Source organism: Mus caroli, unplaced genomic scaffold (genome assembly GCF_978045245.1).
Source record: "Mus caroli unplaced genomic scaffold, Mus_caroli_1 scaffold_2, whole genome shotgun sequence".
NCBI classification, from domain to species: domain Eukaryota; kingdom Metazoa; phylum Chordata; class Mammalia; order Rodentia; family Muridae; genus Mus; species Mus caroli.
In genome coordinates this window covers 47,775,004-47,795,171 of record NW_028227257.1, presented here as the reverse complement: position 1 = coordinate 47,795,171, position 20,168 = coordinate 47,775,004, and the positions used below count along the sequence as shown (strand labels likewise).

The following is a 20,168-nucleotide window of genomic DNA, read 5'->3' as shown; positions in this document are numbered from 1 at the left end:
TGGGTGGTGAGTTTTAAGCTTGGGTTCCCTGAGAGTGTCCAGTGTTCTTAACCACTGAGCTACCATCACTCAAGGCCCACACCACTACTGATACAAACTCTCAATATGTGGAAAATACTTGTAACACATATATTTTTAAAAGATGTGTGTACATGTGCTTTCTGTATGCCTAGGCTACATTTTATAAATAAATATGCAAATCAAATTATTAAGTATAACTGTATCCAATAACTTAGTGTAAATATCTTCAAAAAAAATTTTAAAGGTATTTTTTTTCTTCACTGGCCTATGTCTTAGTTAGGGTTACTACTGCTATGATGAAACACCACAACCAAAAAGCAAGTTGAAAAGGGCTTATTTGGTTCATCACTGAAGGAAGGCAGGACGAGAACTCAAACAGGGGAGGAACCTGGAGGCAGGAGCTGATGCAGAGGCCATGGAAGGGTGCTGCTTACTGGCTTGTTTCCATCGTTTTTGCTCAGCCTGCTCTCTTATAGAATCCAGGACCACCAACCCACCACACACCATGGGCTGGGCCTCATCAATCACTATTAAAGAAAATGCCTTACAGATGATTCTAGCGTCTGTCAAGCTGACATAATACTAGCCAGGACATCATGTTTAATTTCATATTACAAACAGGACAATATGTTCTCATCTCTGGAAAAAAGGAGATAGAAAATATTAGGGCTTCACCATCCTAATTATTACGATCGACATAATAAAAATACAATTATATTATATCTTGGCAAAACGGTAAAGTTTAAAAGTCCAATGGCAATCACCAATGTCAAACACACCTTTAACCAAAACCAAAAACCAAAAAACCACAGCAATCCTGCTTTCCCTTCCACGTGAACAGCCAACCTCCAATCACTCTGAAAAGGCCATTGTACCTGCATGAACCAAAACTTCCTAACGCCTTTCCCAAAATGGCTTGGCGTGATCACAATTAGGTGATAAGCACACTGCAGTGACTCAGAACGCGCGCGGCCCAAAACCGAAGCGCTGAAACGGGCTCTGCCCAGACCTCCGCAAGTGAGAGGGCAACCAATCAGGGAACTCTTAGAAATGCCGCAGCCCCACCCCCTCCAAGGGGCAGCGGAGGACACAGAGGGGTTGGACTCATACCCGGCTGGCAGCAGTCACCAGCTGCTCAGGAAACAGAAAGAGACCTGTCTGTCTCCTTTCTCAGTTGTGAGAAGTGCCAAGGTGCACTCGCAGGCCCTCAACAGGACACTGTATCCTGCTGGATACCTGAAAGCCACAAGCAGGACCTCAGAGTCAGAGGACCAGGAAGCCCTAATCCTATTAAAGACTGATGGGGGAGCCTCAGTTCAAATAAAGCCCAAAATCCAGCATTAGAGTCGTCTGGGGCTTTCATCTAAGCATAATGAGGACAGTTTTGAATTTTATCTTGTCATTCTACTGAGCAGAAGGATCAAAAAGAGCGCTCCAACACCAACCCCAGACAGACATTACATGCCGCTAAGCCTTAGGGCATAGGTGCTCCCGATACCCATGTACCCAAACTTAGAACTTGAACAGAAAGTCTGGGAATCACACCCACCACCCCTCCCTTGCTCCTTGTGGGTAACAGCACAGCCTCTCGTCCACCTTTTACTGCAAAAATAGCACTGAAAAAATCTGGGGCCACCTGCAAGATAGCTCACAACCATACTCCACTTCCAGGGAGTATCATGCCCTCTTCTGACCTCCCCAGGCACCAGACATGCTTGTGGTGCACACGCATAAATATATGCAGGCAAAAAGTTCATACACATAAAATAAATCTAAAATGAATATCTTTAAAAGTCTAAATTCAGCCGGGCGTGGTGGCGCACGCCTTTAATCCCAGCACTTGGGAGGCAGAGGCAGGCGGATTTCTGAGTTCGAGGCCAGCCTGGTCTACAAAGTGAGTACCAGGACAGCCAGGGCTACACAGAGAAACCCTGTCTTGAAAAACCAAAAAAAAAAAAAAAGTCTAAATTCGCCGGGCGTGGTGGTGTACGCCTTTAATCCCAGCACTTGGGAGGCAGAGGCAGGTGGATTTCTGAGTTCGAGGCCAGCCTGGTCTACAGAGTGAGTTCCAGGACAGCCAGGGCTACACAGAGAAACCCTGTCTCAAAAAGAAAAACAAAACAAAACAAAACAAAACAAAAACAAAAAACAAAGAAGAACTATTATAAACCACCAGGAAAAACCGACTAAGAAAACTTGTAAATAAATAAGCCTGACAAAATATAAATTCAAAACAAAATCATTAAAGTGCATCAGAAACTGGAGGAGATGGCTCTGTGGAGCACTTACTGCTCTTGTGCAGGGCCTGGGTTCAGTTCCCAGTGCACACATGAAAGTCTGGCAGGCATGTGGGCCACGTGCAAGCCCAATACAGGATCCATGGCAAGCTGATAGCAAGAATTCCTGATACTCTAGGTTCTGACAAGAGACCCTGCTTCAGTAAATAAAGTGGAGAGCAATTGAGAAAGACATCAAACACACACACACACACACACTCACAGGAGAACATTCAGAGACTAAGGACACACAAAAATACACATGCAAATGAAAATAAAATTCCATCATATTACAAATGATGCTCCTTTCAAAAATTTAAATAACCAGAAAAATGCACCTAGATTTACAAACAAGGCTAATCTCCACTGTCTCTATTCACACAGCAAGAGAAATGGGGGGTGGGGTAGGGGAAGCTCAGAAGCTAAAGACTCAACAGACTTATCATGTAAAAGGTGATGCATTCCAGACAATCAAGTTGTTAGAAGCCAGGTTTTAAAGAAGTACTTAGCGATTCAGTTGTGTTCGGATGGGTTTTGGTCTTTACTGCCCTTCATTTCTTTATTGGAGGGCCCACACCTTGGCATGCACATGGAAATAAGGAAAGAATTTGTCACAGTAAGGTCTCCTTCCAACCTGTGGGCCATGGGCATGAAAGCCAGACTGTCTGCTTGGTGACAAGCATCTTTACCCACTGTGCAGTCTCATTGATCTAAAGAAGTTTTAAAAGCCCACTGACCTCTGGGTTGACAGCTGTACATAATGTGTGGATGTACACACAGATACAGAAATTTTACTTTCACATAAAACAAGCAACCCCGAGTATTCGGAAAGCAATGGCTACTTCACCACAAGCCCCCCATTTCATGGTTGGGGAGCAGAAGGATGGCTTCTCACTTCCCGAGAGCCTTCCAGTGATTCTGACCAACAGCTTCCTTGTTCTCTAGGACATTCCTACAACAGCTATGAATCGCCAGTATATTTTTTTTCAGTTCATTTCTGATTACAAAGTCAGATTTCTGAGAAGTGACACCCTTCAGGGACCCCTCTATCTCTGCTCTCTACACAGACCAATGAGGACAAACTATACACAGCCAGGAAAAGTCAATTTGCAAAACCACTTAATTTATCAGAACAAAGTCTGCAATGGGGGGGGGGGGGGGAGAGCACTAAATTAAGACCTGGCAAAGCCGACACAATATCCATGCAGACAGACAGAGGCTCTACAGTCAGTAAGCAACGTGTGTGTTTCCCTTCAATCCTGTTATCAACTAACTGTGCCGGGGCTTTGAAAGTGACACACGCCTGAGCTTTACAGCACTGGATCTCAACCCTAGCTGCACAGTAAGATTGCCTGAAAATAATCTTTAAAACTCCAACACTTGACTGAATGCTGAAGCTGCACCTCAAATTCTGGGCTGAGGCCAGGCATCCACGGCTTCTCCACGTCCCCAGGTGAGTTTGGTTTGCTTTTCAGTCGAGGAACAGTGATTCCAAGCATTTTTTTTTTTCAAATAAATAATAAATGGGTGATGGGGGCTGGGGTAAATCAATGGCCTGGGGTCAGCAATTTTTTTTATTCTTATTTATTTATTTTGGTTTTTTGAGACAGGGTTTCTCGTGTAATAGCCCTGGCTGTCCTGGAACTCACTCTGTGGACCAGGCTGGCCTCCAAGTCACAGAGATGCACCTGACTCTGCCTCTGCCTCCCAAGTATTAGGATTAAAGGCAGCCACCGCCGCCACCCAACCACATAAATTTTTATGATGTTACATTAACAAAATCTGATCTACCGATTCCAGGCAATCACTATCAAAATCCCATCTGCCTTGTAGCAAAAGCTGACAGACTGATCCTGAAATTCCCAGAAAATACACAGGTCCAAGAATAGCAAAAGAACAAAACCAGAGGCTTGGTTTTTAACAGCTTCAAAACGGAACAGAAAGCTATGGTGATTTAGGCAGGGTGGCATAAGGACACACCCAATGCTGGCATAAGGACATACATATAGATTACTAGAATATAATAGAGACCCCAGAAATCTGAACAACCTCAGCTGGGCAGAGAGTAGGTGTCTTTCCACCCGAGCTCACATCAGACTGTACAGGGACAGAGACATCTTGCTGGAAAGTGGGACAGTCAAAATGAAATCTAGAAAACGTATTTTAGAAGTTGACGGACACCAAAAGAAATAAAAGTGTACAATTTCAAATGTGAAAAGAAATTCTATAGAGTTGAAGACTGCACCAAGTTATCACTGAACAAGGAACTCAGCTTGTGTTCGACAGTCACGAGAAGTATTGTTCCAGACTCCTGCCCAGTCAGTCCACCTCCCAGGCAAAAGCAAAGGGCTTAGATGAGCTTTCCACTCGTAAGCCACTCAGCCCTGCAAGTGTCTACAGTGGACCCCAAACAGAGGGAGCGGGAAGGGAGCGCACGTGTACCCACCAGTGACTGGAAAGCAGGAAAACGCAAGGCCACATGAGCATCCCAGGAACTAAGGGACTTCCGACATGACAGAGCTCAGCTGCAAGGTGGGTGAACGAGCTGGGGAGAGGGGAAAGAGGGGAACCTGGTGCTGTGGACCTACTCAGTCTATCTCCACCAGGCAATAACCTTTTTTTTTTTAATGGGGAAAAACAAAATCCACAACACTTCTCTGAGGAAGAGACTGTTTTCAAAGAGTCTGACAGAAAAGGGCAAGCAGCTACACAATATAATGGTCTGGCTAAGCACTAGAAAGCTCTGGAAAGATGGAAAGCAGGAAAACGCAAGGCCACATGAGCATCCCAGGAACTAAGGGACTTCCGACATGACAGAGCTCAGCTGCAAGGTGGGTGAACGAGCTGGGGAGAGGGGAAAGAGGGGAACCTGGTGCTGTGGACCTACTCAGTCTATCTCCACCAGGCAATAACCTTTTTTTTTTTAATGGGGAAAAACAAAATCCACAACACTTCTCTGAGGAAGAGACTGTTTTCAAAGAGTCTGACAGAAAAGGGCAAGCAGCTACACAATATAATGGTCTGGCTAAGCACTAGAAAGCTCTGGAAAGAACCTAAAAGGGAAATATAACACATCCAATTCCTCCTGGCAAGAAATGTAAGGTCATCCTCAAACCAGCCAGGAAGGGGGACTTACAGGAGAACTACCCAGTGACCAGGGCCAGTCCTACATGTTTCCTAGAGACACTCAGGGGCTCAGGGGTTAAGTCACGCGCAGGTGAACTCAACAACCTGAGCTCAGTCCCAGGACCATGCGGCAGTAGAGAACTGATCCGCACACCCTGTTCTTGTAAGACTTTTAAAGCCCTCCACTCTGCCCAGGGTTGGCAGAGGTCCAGGCACAGCCATAGCAGAGCATCCAAGGCACTCACTGTGCTCTGCTTTGTTTTGGGGTAAGGTCTGTGTCATTCAAGTTGGCTTTGAACCACAGATCCTAGACTGACCTCAGGCTCAGTCTCCCAAGTACTGGGATTACAGGCATGGGCCATTCTTCTCAGCAAAATATCTGTTAAATATGGGACTAGACAGACATCTCAGTGGTTTCGGTTAAGAGCACTGGCTTCTTTGTCTTCAAAAGGATAATTCCTAGCACTCATGTGGGAGCGCAACTCTAACTCCAGTTCCAGGGGATCTGACACCCTCTTCTGGCCTCCACAGGTACTGCATGCGTATGGTACATGTACATATGGGAAAAATATCCATACACATAAGATTAAATTTAAAATATTTTAAAGTAAAATTTAAGAACCCTGTGTATAGCTGGGCAGTGGTGGCACATGCCTTTAATCCCAGCTCTTGGGAGGCAGAGGCAGGCGGATTTCTGAGCTCAAGGCCAGCCTGGTCTACAAAGTGAGTTCCAGGACAGCCAGGGCTACACAGAGAAACCCTGTCTTGGAAAACAAAACAAAACAAAACAAAACAAAACAAAACAAAACAAAACAAAACAAAACAAAACAAAACGAACCCTGTGTATGGTGCCCATGGTTGCAATCTTAGCACTCAGAAGAGGCAGGAGACGCAGATGTTAAAGGTCATCCCCAGTAACATAGGGTTACCTGGGCAAAAAAGAGACAGCTCAAAAAAGAGACAGCTTAACTGATGACGGCACTTGCCAGGAAGTCTGACAACCTGAATTTGATCCCTAGGACCCAATGGTGGAAAGAATCAATTCAGAGTGATCCTGTGACTGCACACATACAACTGTGATAAGTCTGCACACATGCAATAATAAATAAATGTTAAATGACTGACTGCACAGAGGCAATTAAATAAAGAAGAAAGAACGATCAAACAGTATACCTCACGGCAGGTCCAAACACTTACAATAGTGGGTATGTTAATAAGGTGAATTCATGAACAGTGATGGAAATAAACTGGAGGGGAGACAGTCCTTACCTCACACTGTACTCCAATACAAATACTAACTACAAATTTTAAAAAACAAGAGAAAATATGAATTAATATTTATGAGATCCTGGGTGTAGAGAAACTATGGAAAAGATTTTAAATCAAAGTTAAAGAATCTTCAACCTTAGGACAAAAGTACAAATGCAACACTGGGTGCAGATGGGGAGGACCAAGGGCGACTGACCCTGGGTGCAGAGACTAGGGATGGGATAGAAAACAGTTCACGGGCTGGTGAGATGGCTCAGTGGGTAAGAGCACCCGACTGCTCTTCCGAAGGTCCAGAGTTCAAATCCCAGCAACCACATGGTGGCTCACAACCATCCCTAACGAGATCTGGCGCCCTCTTCTGGAGTGTCTGAAGACAGCTACAATGTACTTACATATAATAAATAAATAAATAAATCGTTCATATTGGTGTTTAGATGGAACATGGCTTGAAGGAAATGCCATGGCCTCAGAGACTTGGGCACATTTGTGAGACATGCTGTGAAGCCATATCATAAAAGCTGAGTAGCTCTAGATAAAAAGAAATGCATGAAAGCCAGGAGTGGTACACACACCTTAATCCCAGCACTTGAGAGGCAGAGGCAGGTGGATCTGAGTCCAAGGCCGGCCTGGTCAGAGAGTGAGTTCCAAGATAGCCAAGGCTACACAGAGAGACATAGTCGCAAAGAAAGAAAAGAAAAAAAGAAAAGAAAAGAAAAGAGGAAGGAAGGAGATGCCTAGTCAATTTTAATTGTCGTAAGTCGTGTATTTATTTGAGCATAGAGAAGCCAGCTTTAAAAACAACAAACCAGAGGGAAGTGTCCTGGGTAACTACTACATTAGCAAAAGGAGTCTAAGCTAGAGCACAGATCAGGCAACCGTAGAACTCAGACCTGAAGAGCAGAAGAAGCAGCTACCACAGCCTCCTCCCAGTCACTCACCCTGGAGCTTTCAGAAGGAACATCTGAAGAAGCCACCCACTCCAGGCATCTTCTGGTGGCCTTCCACCAGGACGGTGTCAAGGGCCATTTTGACTTCCTCTACCCCACCTCTAGCTGCTCTTGGCTGCACGGAGTGTGTGCTTCCCCCCTCCCCCCACCCACCCACCCCCCCCACCCACCCCCACCCCCCCCCCCCCGCAGGCAGTCTCCTCACCTTTCCTTCCCTCTGCTCACCTCACCCCTCCATCACTGCTGGTCCCACCCTCCCAGTCAAACCCCACCTCCAAAGCTCAAGTCCTTGACAAGAGTGCACGACCAAAGGGCACAGCAGGGCTCCAGTCTAATTGCTGAGTTTGTGACTGACCAGCCTGGAATCAAATCCTGACTCCGCTACTCAATGGCACTGTGACCATGAACATGCAGCTGAAACCTCCAAACCTAGGCATTCCCCACTGTGAAATGGGAACTGTAAACCCCACAGGGCTATGACCAAACTACAGTAGTGACACACACAGTACCAGGTAGAGCACCCAGCACACAGCCAGCTGGCTTCTCTGCCCTCTTCATACCACCAGGAATAAGATCTGGAAGTGGAGTTCTGTATCGTTAAGTCCGCAGAGTTTTGGGGGCCATCTGAGAAATCAAACCCAGTAGTTACCCTAGAGGTGTGGATCAAACAGACTCAGCACTACTGACCCATACCCATGAGCACACAAATCATCCCAGTGGTCCCTTCCGGGGCAAGAGGCCTCATCCTTGCAGGGTCTCCTTTACTGCTGAGATCGGTTCCTACAGACATAACTCTTATTTAGCTTCACTCACTTCCAATGACGAAACTGGGAGGACTCGACTTTGTTGTAAGCTTCCCACACATATTGAAGAAAAAATGGCGAGTCCAGGGAGACAGCAATTGGAAGAGTGCAAACAGGTGGATTCCTGGGACTGGATGGCCAGTCACACAGCCTACCAGGCCAGTTCCAAGCTCTAAGACCTTGTCTCAATACAAAATAAATAGCGACTGAAGAGACGACAATGTAGTTATGAGCACTGACTCTCCTCTTGAAGACTAGGGTTCAATCTCAGCACTCACGGCTCCAAACACTGAGTCAAGGGCAGAGCTGTCTCTAAGAGCAGGGGTGGTTGGCAGCACCTTGGATGAAGAGAGAACCTACCACTCCCAACCCCAGGAAAGAAACACAGCCTTTTACTACTCTCCTGTCCCGCCTTCAGCCACAAAAACACACCTTCTGGATGAGGAAGATGGCTGGGTGGTTAAGAGAACTGGCTGTTCTTCCAGGGGTCCCAAGTTTAATACCCTCACCTCCATGGCCACTCTCAATCACCTGCAACCCCAATCCCAGAGAGACCTGATGCCCTCTTCTGGCCTCTAAGAATACTGCATGCATAGATCTACATGCAGGCAAAACACCTATCCACACAAAAATACAATCTCAAAAAATAATGATAAATAAAATAAATAAATGTTGACAGTACCTGTGGAACAACACTCAAGGTTGTCCTCTTGTTCATACATGTGTACAGACACAGACAGACATGCATGCATCACACACACAGTGGAGGTGTACCCTTCACCAGGTACTTAAAGAGATACCCTGGAGAAAGAGACAGAAGTCTAGTCATCAGGTGCTCTGAGAGGAACCTATAAGTGAGCCTTCTCTGACAGGGCACTAAAAAGATGACATTTCTTCATGGAGTAAACTTCCCAGGAGTGACAGGGACTGCCTAGACTGGGGGAGGGGGGAGGTTGGGGGGGGGGGGACACTGCCTAGACTCGGGGTGGGGGAGTAGGGGGGGTGGGACACTGCCTAGACTGGGAGGGCGGGGGGGGGGGGGGTAAGTTAAGGGTACTGAGAAGATACCAAGGTTTAGTCTGGAGACAGGAAGAGATCCCGTTTGCCTCACATTCGCCATTATAAGATGGCGCTGACATCCTGTGTTCTAAGCAGTAAATAAATAATCTGCGCATGTGCGGGGGTAGTTTTCCACTCCATGTGCTCTGCCTTTCCCGTGACTGATTGGCTGCAGCCAATCAGGGAGCGACACGTCCGAGGCGGAGGACAATCCTCCATAAATGGGGCTCCGCCATTTTCTCCTCTCTTCTCCACTGGCTCCTGAAGAAGTAAGCAATAAAGCTTTTGCCGCAGAAGATTCCGGTTGTCCTGAGCGTGTTCTTGCCGGTGGGGACAAAAGCTCAGGATACCTCATTTCCTGACTGGAGTATGACATGTTTGGGCACAACGTCACATACCCGGAACCTGCCCCTCAACCACTTTTGTTCCAGGTATCAGGCAGGAGTCTCTGTTGTCTGTCTGTCTTCCTCCATGACACACTCTTCCTCCTCTTCTTTCTCCTATCATCCTCCTGTCTAGCCGTACCTTGGAATCCAGTCAATTCTTAATGTCTCCCCACAGTAAATCACCATGGTTTGACCTGCTCACCACCTCAGCCCTACCCTATCCACACCAATTCTCAAACAGCAATGGCTAGACTAAATGTCCTTGTGAGGACTTAAATCAGGGCCAGGGGTGAAGTTCTGCAGAACCCCTGCTTAACATGCCAAAGCCATGGGTTCAATTCCCAGCATGACAAGTAAAGATAGCCCTATCCATACTCTGCTCTATGGAGTGAACTGTTTTGCTCTCCCAACCAAAGAAATCGTTTACCGAGCTCCTAACCCCTACAATGTGCTCAGATTCAGAGAACGCTTTTAGTTGATAATTAAGGTTAAATAAGGTCTTACCATAAGGGGGACTCAATCTAGTAAAGTTATAAGAATAGCACTGGCAAGGAATTTAGTGGTACAGTGCGCACAAGATCCTAGGTTCAATTCTTAGCTCTGGAGGGGGAGGGAGAGAAAAGACCCCACAACTATCTAAACCATATACAACACTAATTTTTTTCTTTTTGAGACCATTACATTTCTCCTTTCCCTTTCCTACTTTCAAACCCTCCCATGTACCTCTCCCCAATCTCCTTTAATTTCAGGGCCTCTTTTCTCACTAATTATTATAGTATGCATATATGTACATATATATGTGTGTGTGTATACGCGCACACATACATATACCTACATATAACTGTTCGGTTACTTGTATGTGTGCTGTCAGGACTGACCATTTGGCACTGAACAGCCGACTGGTACTCTCCCTGGGGAGGATCACCTCTGCCACTCCCAGCTTTGGGAGGTTGCCTACAGCTCTCCATGTGGGGCTGAAGTCTCGTGGACCTTTTCCCATCCTCTCGAGCATATTCACTGGTGTTGTCCTGGCTCAGCTCACACCTGGACAGTCATATTGATTCAAGTACTTTTTTAAAAAACGTGTGTGGGTGGTGTCCCCGGAGCGTGCTGTCTCAGGTGTGTGCAGTGTTCATACCACAGAGGCCAGAAGAGGGCAGTGGAGTCCCTGGAGTTAACGATGATTGTGAGACATCATGTAGGTGCTGGGAATTAAATCCAGATCCTGTAATTTAAGAAAACAAGGAGGGGGGGCGGGGGGAGCAGCCAGTGCTCTTAACTGCTGAGCCATCTCTCCAGCCCTCTAGTTAAATACTTCTATTAGGAAGGTTTGTTTTTTTTTGTTTTAACTTTCTTGTTGGACATGGTGGTACGCACACCCCTTTAGTCTCACTACTGGGATGTGGTAGATCTATGAATTCCAGCCAGCCACGGCTGCATGTAAAGACCTTGTCTCAAAATAAATAAATATTCTGTGTTGTTTTACAAGGCTAGGTCTTGCCCTTTATCCCAGGCTGGCTTGGAGCCTGTCTTCTTCCCATCTCCACCAGCTAGGCTGAGTTGCTAAGATTATACATTTACATCGCCACACCCAGCCTAATTGCTTTTTAGTAGAGGTTTTAATCTCTGCATAATGTGCCATACACCAGGCAAGTATCTGGAATAAGGGGCAAGGGGTGGAACTTTAAACTGGACCTTAGAAGCTCTCCCTGAGTTTGAGGCTGGCCTGGAGCAAGTTTCAGGTCAGCCAGGACAAAAAGGAAAAAAAAAAATGCCACTCAAACACCCACTTTCTTTCCTCCCCCTTTTTTTTTTTTTTTAAAGGTGGTGGTGGCCAAGACAAGGCTTCTCTGCGTAGCCCTGGCTGCCCCGAAACTCACTCTGTAGAGCAGGCTGGCTGGCCTTGAACTCAGAAATCCTGCCTGTGACTCTTGGGTGCTGGGATTAAGGATGTGTACCACCACCGCCGGGCAAACACCTACTTTTTTACAAAAATGACTTCCCACAAGAATAAAACAGTGGTGGGAGTGGGGGTGGTGGAAATACTCTGGTATAAAAAGAATCAGTTAACAGTTGAGCAAAAGACATTGTCTAGAGAACAGATACCTCGTGCCTCGCTGATGTCTGCCTGAGGATGCTCAGGGCCTCCTTTTAACTAACTACCAGATGTGTCTTGAGTGCTAACTCGGTGCACAGCCTCAACTGCCCAAAGCTATTAACTTTTGGATGAGCTTAACATAGAGAGTAGTTCTACATTCCAAAGTGACCCTGATAAGGTCAACTATAACCCAGAAGAGAATCCTGAACTTCTAAAGGTGAAGAAGGCCTCTCACAAACTTCACCAGAGTCAAATACCTTAAAGGACTGCAGGCCAGCAAAGTCACACAAGATGAAAGGGCAGATGCAGAGAAACGGAACAGGTAAGGCCTCAGCCCAATAGCACTCAAACACAAAACATAGAAAAATTTCAGCCACCTAGCCTAGTCTTCAGAAAGGAGAAAACTGCCTAAGGGAAGTCACATGGCCAGTTAATGACAGCTCAAAACAGGCTGTCTCAGGACTCAGATCCCAGATCCTCACATCCCTGGCCGCCTTAGTTCAGAGGACCCAAGCGTCAGAAGGGATAGCATCTTCGCCATCATCCGGTCTCCCAGCACCGCAAAAAGCAGACTAACAGCTACTGCAAATGCCCCAGCCCCAGGTAGCCTTCAAAAAGCTAACTTTCTTCCCTGTGCACTTGCCCTCACCCCTTGCGCTGAGATCAGGAGTTTCCCATCAGACCCGCTTAAAGCCCCTCATCCGGAATAAAGGCCGAGTTCCCATAGGCTACACATCTAATGGGACATCTCCGGCCAAACGATGGAGACAATTCTTCACCTTCAAGTTATCACACTCCAATGTCAATTTCTCGGTCAAGAGCGCAGGCAACAAGGCGACCCCGGACCCCTGCGGGGCAGGCCAGCGGGAAAGGTCGCGACGTTGGAGCAGCGGCATCTAAAATTACTCCGTGTCGCCTTCCGCAAAGAGGGAAGGAAGCCAGACTGGAAACAGCACCGCCACCCCCCGCCCCTCGGGCTGACCCTGAATCCCCGGGCGCGGGGATGCGGGGCTCACCACCTGGGGAGGGGCGCGCAGCAAGCCACGCAGCACGCCGAGCCCACGGTGGCTGTCCCGGGGGCACCCGGCGGGGCGGCAGTGAGCGCCGGGGACGCACGGCCTGACACAGCAGCCGGGGCCGCCGGGCCGCGCGAGCCGGCGTGGGGGCGCAGGCCGCGCCGCGGGTGGGTGACAGCGCGCGGGGGCCGCGCGGGCCGGCCTCGTGGGCTCGGCGAGCAACCGGGGTTGCCGGCAGGTGCTGCCGCGGACCGGGCGTGGGGCGTGGGGAGCGGCGGCCCGGCTCTCACCTGCCTGCAGCTCGCTGGGCTCGCGTCCCGCCGATCGCACCGCTCGCGCCGCAGTGCCTGCCGCCGCCTTGGGTCCCCGCGGCAGCCGCCTGCAAAATGGCGCCGCGGAGGGGCGGGCCGGGGGCGGGAGCCGCGCAGCCGCCCGCCCCGCGCGCCGGCCCCTCCCCGCCCGACCCCCGGCTCCGCCCGCGCGCCCCGGGGCGCCGAGCCGCAGACCCCTTCCCCACACACCTGCTCCGGGGGGGGCCGCCTGGGATGCTAGATGCTCGCAGACTTTCACTTCAGAGCCTCCTTTCTACCCTGCAGGACCCCAAGCCCTGCAGTAGCTGTGGGGTGACAGCAAGAGGGGTGCAGTGTACCCGGCCCAGTGGGTAACGCGCTTTAAAGCAATTTCGCTGCTTATCCAATTGGGCCGTCAGGCTTCCGAACTCGCTGGGGAAAGAGAGCCTCCTTGCTTATGCTGACGCGGGAGAAGACACACCAGGCTTGATTTCTCTGGGGCGTGTGTTCTGATAGAGCGGGTTTAGGGGCAACCTGTGATTCTGTATTTCTCAAGTGTCCCCCCAGGGGATGCCTGCTGGATGGGCACTTAGGCTGTGAGTCAAAAGGCCGCGTGTCAATAAACACATAGCACTTAGGCCGGGCAGTCTTGCCCAGGGGGGCATCATTAAGACTGGGTATCACCCCCAGAGGTGCTGAAACTGAAGTGTGGCTTCGAAATTTGCATTTCCAGGAAGTTTCTAGGTGATGCTGCAGACGGTGGTCTAAGATACTAATTTGTAACTAAACTACGTTCTTAACCTCCACCAAAACAAACAAAACCCTAATAATTAGCTCTCTCTTCTGTCTTCCATCTTGAAACCACTGTCTTGGTTGTTTTTCTAACCCAGTAATTCCTTTCATCCCCAAGCAACTCCGGAGAGCCATAAAGAATGGTCGACCACAGCTGACCTCATCTTTAAAAACAAAAAGCAGATTTTATTCCTGAATTGTTTATGTTTGGCAGTCTTGAGGACTGATGGCACACTGATCAATAGAGGCATGCCGTAACCAGCAAAGACGGGCATTTTATAAAGTAGGCTAGTGCGGACGAGCTGAGAGAATCAATATGTAATTCTCTAAATCTTCTCACACTAAAATAAAACCAGTGAGGCTTGGTGGTGCACACCTGTAATCCCGGCATTTTGCAGGCAGAGGCAGGAAGACGATGAATTTGAAGTCAGCCTGGGCTACTTAGACTCCTGTTTCAAAAAAAAAAACAAAAACCTAAAAAACAGTAAGTTGAATTGTAAAATCCAGTATACTCTGGAAGACCATAGGTTAGTATTCCATCTTCACTGAAGATGAAGAAAATAGATGATTCTGTATGTAACCAGCACCGGAGAAGCACACAACTCTTTCTATGCCAGAGTTTCCAGCCACCCTTAAAAACAAAATATGTGTGTTCTGCTCAACAGTATGGAACCTTTTGGAATAAAAGGCCTGTTCCAAGATCAAGAACCCATGATCTTTTCAGTTCATCTCTTTTCTTCATTTTCCCCCCATGTATATTGTCTCCCACTCCCTAACTCTCCCTTCATAGTTTTACCTCCAATCCTAAAGCACTACCTCACTCCGGGTTTCCCCCCTCCCTCCCTGGTTTCCTGCATCTCTTCCTCCCCCACCCTCCGCACTCAACAAGCACTATAAAGCACCATCAGTCTCCCGCTTTCTCAGACGTCATCTGTGACCTTCTAAGTGCCAAATCCTTTTGCCTGTTTACAGATCTTTTTTTTTTTTTTTTCCTTCCTTGGCTTAGTAACATTCCATTGACTAACCCCCTCCTGGAGATGTTTTTATGTGATAAAGTCACTCAGCCTTTCTAACTGTCCCACTCTTTTCCACCCAGGTTGGTGATGGGAGGATTTCTCAGGTGTGGGCTTCTAGAGACGTTGGTCCCCTTGATGTCCTTTTCTCCTCAGACTCCCCATGCTCTCTGCTTCTCACCACCCTCTTCCCCCATTACCTCTCTTTCCAGACCAGTCATTTCTGAACTTCTAGACACACTTCCCAAATGTTTCCAGAAACTATAAATACCCCATTTGTCCCCCCAGAATGTACATGTACCGAGTCAAAAACTGTGGATCAAAACTTTCCAGTTTAGGGCACTTTTGTACTGAAAGTATGCAGAGCCTTCCCTGTGTCTCTCTGTCCTGCACAGAACACAATTATTTACATGGTATTTGCATTGCCTTCGGAATTACAATAGTCTAGAGAGGTTTCTGTAGGTTACAGGCAAACAGTGTATATAACGATTACCGGACTAGCCTATCTGAAGCTCTCTGTGCCCTGGCGAGAGGGGTCCTGAAACCAGCCAGTCCCCTGTACTGCAGTCATCCCTAGTTCATCTTCCCTTCACAGAGTGCTCTTTATCTGAGTTCTCTGCTTTTGCTACCCCAAACCCTGAAGTTGTCTTTGACTCTGTGTCCACTGGGTCACCTGCAGTCAGCTTGAACAGGGGAAGTGTTCTGTACCTGCAGATCCCGTCTCTTGTTCTTAACTCTCCAACCTCCTAAGAGATGCCTCCCAAAACCATCTTTGTTATCATCTCAAAACACAACTGACCATTTGACATCCCTTCTGAGAATCCTGTGGGGCCCCTTTGTCTAAATAATGACCCAGCAAAGATAAACAGAATCTAGTCTCTTCCAAAACATAACATTCAAGACCCTTGACTTTTTAATCTCATGCCCTCCTTTTCTTTCTGAACAAAGTACTACATTTTACCACTGGTGAACAGGAGGTGACATCAAGGGTCTCCCTGACTTCAACTTTTCAAGGCTCCAATGAGGACTGAGTGCAGTCATGCGTACAAAAGATTCACTCAGTGCAGTGACACATGGGTGACATTAATTCTTTGGCCTTTTTCAGACACTGTTTTATTATGTAAACTTCAGAGAAAATGTTAGAAATACTCTTGAATTTCTAAGTATGTATAAGGATGGATTAGCTGCCAGCTACAGTCACTCCTATGTATGAGGGTCACTCTTACAAATAAGCATTTTGTCGTCATCAATTCAAAAATGACATGGGCATTTTCTTCTCACTTCCTTTCTCTGTGATTTTCTTTCTTTTTTTTTTTTAATTTATTTATTTTTCGGTTTTTCAAGACAGGGTTTCTCTGTATAGCCCTGGTTGTCCTGGAACTCACTCTGTAGACCAGGCTGGCCTTGAAGTCAGAAATCCTCCTGCCTCTGCCTCCCAAGTGCTGGGATTAAAGGTGTGTGCCACCACACCTGGCCCATGGTTTTCCTTTCTTATTACAAGAGCTATAAGCACTGTTCTGCTCCCCCCAGCCCTCATTAACTTCCCTAAACTCAAATTTACAGAATCCCCCAAGAATGTTTTATGACTGGTTAATTTGGTTGAAATTCCCCTCATATATAGGAATGACTGTAGCTGGCAGCTAATCCATCCTTATACATACCTAGAAGTTCAAGAGTATTTCTAACATTTTCTCTGGCGTTTACATAAAACAGTGTCTGAAAAAGGCCAAAGAATAAAATGTTTTGTATTTTGTGCATCAAGAGCCAAAAAAAAAAAAAAAAAAAAAAAAAAAAAAATCCCTATAGTTTTTGGATTGGTTTTGTTTTTTTTAATGAAACTCAAAATACAATAAAAAATAATTGTATAATTAAGTATATTCTTTTCCTTTGGGGAGGCAAGGTGTGGAACCCAGGTAGGCAAGCGCTCTATCACTGAAATAGCACCTGACCTCCCTAGTACAGTATTTTGCTAAGATTTTACTTAGGATTCAACTATAAACATACATTCTTAGCTCATACAAAAGCAAACAGTCTGTACCCCATTTCTTGGCCATTAACTCTGACTTTGAGTTGTCTCTTCAGGAAAACTCAGGAAAGACATTTTAATTTTGGAGAGATCAGATTGAGCGATAGGGAAAACCTTCACCTAATACTGGGCAAGTGCTTGCAAGAGACTGAGAATTTCGCACTCACCTTGGCTTCACCTAGCACCCTGTCACTCTCCAGCCCAGGGCAGCTCTGGGAGACCTGCCTGAAATCACTGCTGCTTTTTGTACCTTTTTTTTTTTTTTCAGACAAGGTCTCATTACATACCTCTGACTTGGTTGAAACTAGCTATGTAGACTAGGCTAGCCTCCAATCCCCAAAGACCTAACATAACAGCCTCTGCCTTTTAAATGAAGAGGACTGCCACACCTAGAGACTTTCCTTTCTTTCTCTCTCTCTTTTCCTCTCTCTTTCCTTTTTCTTTCCTTTTTCTTTCCTTTTTCTTTCTTTCTTCCTTCCTTCCTTCCTTCCTCCCTTTCTTTCTTTCTTTCTCTCTTTTTTTCTCCTTTCTTTCTTTCTTCCTTTCTTTCCATTTTAGTGTTCTTCATTGAAGCAGTATTTCAATTAATAAACAAACAAAAGTAATAAGCTGAAAGCAAGCCTGTAATCTCAAATTTTCTGAGGCAGGATGGAGTGTTAAGCCAGCCTAAGCTACATACATAGCAACCTCTGTGCCTCTGGATTGAAAAGTAGAAATGGAACTGTGTGTCACGAAGCTCTCTCCCTGCCTACCCCCATGCGTTCTTTTTGTAAGTTGATGTATAATTCACATGACATAATAGTCTCTATCTAAAAATACAGTTCATTGGTACAACCATTATTACCGCTTCATATTAGAGCATTTTCAGGTCTGTAATCTCATTTCCCTCCTCTCCCTTCAGCGCCTGATAACCACAAGGTCTACACTCTCTCTTTAGATATGTCTACTGTGGAACAACAGATAGACTCATCAGATAGGATTTGTTTTGTGGGGTTTTGTTGCGGGAGGGCATAGGGACGATGCGGTTTGTTTGAGACACGGTCTCACTGTATAGCCTGAATTGGCCTGGAACTTGCTATAATAGGCTGGCTTTGAAGTCAGTGATCCACCTGTTCTTCTGCTGAGCGCTGAGGTTAAAGGATACACAGCCATGCCCTGCCCTTTAGTCATTCCTGACAATACTCGCTATTGTCAGGTTCCCTCATGCTTTGTAGCCATCACTCCATCCATCTGCAGAATTTTCATCTACAAATTGAAACTCGATACGCTGTGAATGCCAAGAGCCTCTCTCCCCAGTTCCTGGTTACCACGGCTCCACTCTCTTCATGAATTCACCTACTCTAGGCATCTCATAAATGGAATCAAACAATTCTCGTCTTTCTTTTTTTTTTTTTTTTTTCGAGACAGGGTTTCTCTGTGTAGCCCTGGCTGTCCTGGAACTCAATCTGTAGACCAGGCTGGTCTCAAACTCAGAAATCCTCCTGCCTCTGCCTCCCAAGTGCTGGGATTAAAGGCGTGTGCTACCACGCCCGGGTTGTTTTTCTTTTCTAACATTTTCCACCTAGTACAATTCTTTTTTTGAGTCATCTCTGTTTTAGCATATATCCGAGTTTTATTTAAAGGTTGAGAGTAATCCTCCTGCCTCAGTCTCCTCAGTGCTGGAGTGACAAGTATGTGCCGATACAACTTCATTTTCTTCATTCTGTTTTAAGAGCAAGAACCATTACACTGTATCGTTGGACCATGAAATAAAGAACATCGCACCACCAGGTTATCACCAGGAGGATGCAGTTGTGTGCCGCAAAAGCCAAAAGGCAGTGACCTCGGGAGACCTGTAATAACTAGGAGTGTGAATGAGAAATCTGCATGAAAAAGCCAAGTATGCAGATAGGAAGAAGATGAGAATATAGATCAGAAGCATGAGCGTATAGGTAGGAAATTATCAATCCAGATAAGGATCCAACCTGGGGACGGGTAGAGAAGAGCTGACCTGGAAGGACAGGGCTTAGCTACTGATCTCTGAGGACTGGTGGCTCTCTCCCAGAAGAAGGAACGAAAATTTAGTCATTAATATTTTCACCTACCAGATGGGCAGAGATTAATTGCATCATTAGTGGTAGAAGAAAGGGGAAATGGACTCAGCTATTAGACTATGATTTGGCAATGTCTATCAAAGTCTCAGTCTAACTGAGAACATCAGTTCTCAGAATCTTTCCACACACTAGCACACACTAATGGGAACAGGATTTATGTGTCAGAGAGCTCAAAGCATAGTCCACTGCCCTTTAATCTCTTCCATACCTTCTCTCTCTCCTAGTGATGCCCAAAGTGACTCAGAGTCAGCCACAAAGACCTGAGCTGTAGCACAAAAGGTTCACAGGTTCCCCAATTCCTGCTCCTTTGTTGGTTCTTCACAAAAGACCCTTTTCATCTGCAAATGACTTCCAGCTCCTTACCTTAGCATATTTTTCCCTACTCCTACCCCTGGCAAGAAACACTGCTTCTTGCCTTCTGATGATAGATAGATCGATCAACAGAGATATGCTCCATCACCTGAATACACACACTCTTACCCACAAACCCACTTTCTCCTGAAGATCCCTTTAACCAGCAGGCCATGGAAGGCTCTCCAAGACCACCATCCTTCTGGCACCCTCTGCATGGCAGGACTGACCCCACCTTTCTTTATAAAACTTGGGTTCTCCAATGCCTTATCCACCCCAGCTTCTAGAAAGCACCATCTTGTGCACTTCTCTCCTCTCATTACCCACTGGCAATCTGGCTCCTGTCCCTGGTTCTCCTTTGAAACTGCCTTAGCAAATTAGCCACATTCTCCAAATTACACAATCTGGGGATCTTTGCTGGAACTTTCTGGAGGCATTTGGCACAAAGGATGCTACGTCCTGTCAGGAAGCTCGTCCTCATTTGGCTTTGCAGCTGCGTTTCCTGCGGCTTTGCCTACTTTACAGTGTTTCTACAGAGTTCGTCCCCAGTCTCGTATCCGTCTGGTCCTCGTCTAACACCAGTGTTGGGAACAAAGAAAGTA

General features: G+C 46.6%; 1 protein-coding gene across 3 annotated transcripts in view; it reads right to left on the bottom strand.

The window, feature by feature from the left end:
- The window catches only part of Slc23a2 (solute carrier family 23 member 2), a 90,939-nt gene extending 77,361 nt beyond the window's left edge, over positions 1 to 13,578 (bottom strand). For 2 of the 3 annotated variants that reach the window (XM_021184093.2, XM_029472186.2), the window contains exon 1: positions 13,292 to 13,372. The gene's annotated coding sequence lies outside the window, so the exon portion shown is untranslated. Of the gene's footprint in view, positions 1 to 13,291; positions 13,373 to 13,522 lie in introns of those variants that run through there. The other variant, XM_029472175.2, reaches the window with a different exon arrangement.
- Between the last annotated feature and the right edge of the window lie 6,590 nt (positions 13,579 to 20,168).